Source organism: Delphinus delphis, chromosome X (genome assembly GCF_949987515.2).
Source record: "Delphinus delphis chromosome X, mDelDel1.2, whole genome shotgun sequence".
Classification (NCBI taxonomy): Eukaryota; Metazoa; Chordata; class Mammalia; order Artiodactyla; family Delphinidae; genus Delphinus; species Delphinus delphis.
The window spans coordinates 82422170-82423795 of NC_082704.1; the positions used below are offsets into that span (position 1 = coordinate 82422170).

Genomic DNA, 1626 nt, shown 5'->3' on the forward strand with positions numbered 1-1626 from the left:
CCTTCATAATGTTTTCCACAGTGGCTGCACAAATTTACATTCCCACCAACATTATACTAGGGTTCCCTTTTCTTCACATCCTCATCAACACTTGTTATTTGTGGTCTTTTTGATGATAGCCATTATGACAGGTGTGAGGTGACATCTCATTGTGGTTTTGATTTGCATTTCTCTGATGATTAGGGACGTTGAGCATCTTTTCATGTGCCTGTTGGCCATCTGTACATCTTCTTTGGGAAAATGTCTATTCAGGTCTTCTGCCCATTTAAAAAATTATTTTGCTTTTTTGACATTGAGTTGGATGGGCTGTTTATATGTTTTGGAACTTCATTCCTTTTTATGGCTGAACAATATTCCACTGTGTAGATACACCACATTTTGTTTACCCATTCATCAACAGATGAACATTTAATTGTTTCCACTTTTTGGCTATTATGAATAATGCTGCTATGAACATTCATGTATAAGTTTTCGTGTAAACACTTTTCATTTCCCTTGGGTATATTCCTAGGAGTGGATTCCTGGGTCATATGGTAACCCTATGTTTAACATTTTGAGAAACTTCCAAACTGTTTTCCAAAGCAACTGAACCATTTTACATTCCCACCAGCAATTGCTCCACAGGTTCACCAATACTTCTCCTTGTCTGTCCTTTTTGTTTTAGCTATCATAGTGGGTGTGAAGTGGCATCTGTATGTGTGTGTTTTAAGAAACTGATGTTTATTTTTCAACAACTTTATTTCCATTTTCTGTTTAAGAGCCTATGGAAGAACAGCTTCAAACTACCCAGTGGTCATTCCTACCCATTCAGTGGCCTGAGCATTGGGAGCAGCCTTCAATGGTGGGCTGAGTGCTCCAATCTTCAGCAGAGAACGGCTGGATAGTCACAGAGGGCACCAACATACTATCACACCAGCCTGTGACCTCAGGTCGAGTAGCAGTAAACTCAGGAGCTGGAGCAGTCCATTCACTCTGAAATTCTTCCACGGTCACACCTTTCCAGCAGTGGCCTGTTTATCCTTTTCAATATCTTTAGGGTCTCTGTAGAAGGAGAGATCAGGCATGACCTCCAGTGGATGCTCATGGGAGATGGTGTCACATATGCATGGTACTTCCCAGGCCAGCATCCACATCAGACCCACTGAGTGGGCTCCTTTGTTGTTGCATGGGGTAGCAGCGTCCACGTGGCACAGAGGAGAATCTGTGTCACACAGAGCAATGGTGGGCAGGTTAACATAAGACACCTCTGTGAGAGGCTGGTGGTCAGCGGTGGGATCGGTGACCACTGGAAGTTGTGGCTCACGGAAGGCTGCCTGGATCTTGTTAACGAAGATTCCAGGAGCGAAGCGGCCAGCAATAGGAGTGGCCCTGGTGGCAGCAGCGAACTTCAGCACAGCTTGCTGGCCAGTATTCCTGGAAGATATGACACTGACATCAGCTGGGTTTTCAGTGGCACGAGTCACCAGCAGAAGCTTCTCTTTAGATTTGTGATGTAGATACCATCACTGCCTTTTGTAGACATACTGTTCCATTTGAAGTCAAGGTTGGTGCCACCTAAGTGGGTTCCTGCTGCAAGGAATTTAAGGACATCCTCTTTCATCTCAGGATATCAAGGGCTCTGGACAT

At 44.3% G+C, this 1626-nt stretch overlaps 1 pseudogene; it reads right to left on the reverse strand.

Annotated features, from left to right (window-relative positions):
• Positions 1-782: 782 nt before the first annotated feature.
• Positions 783-1626, reverse strand: LOC132418194 (small ribosomal subunit protein uS2 pseudogene; annotated as a pseudogene).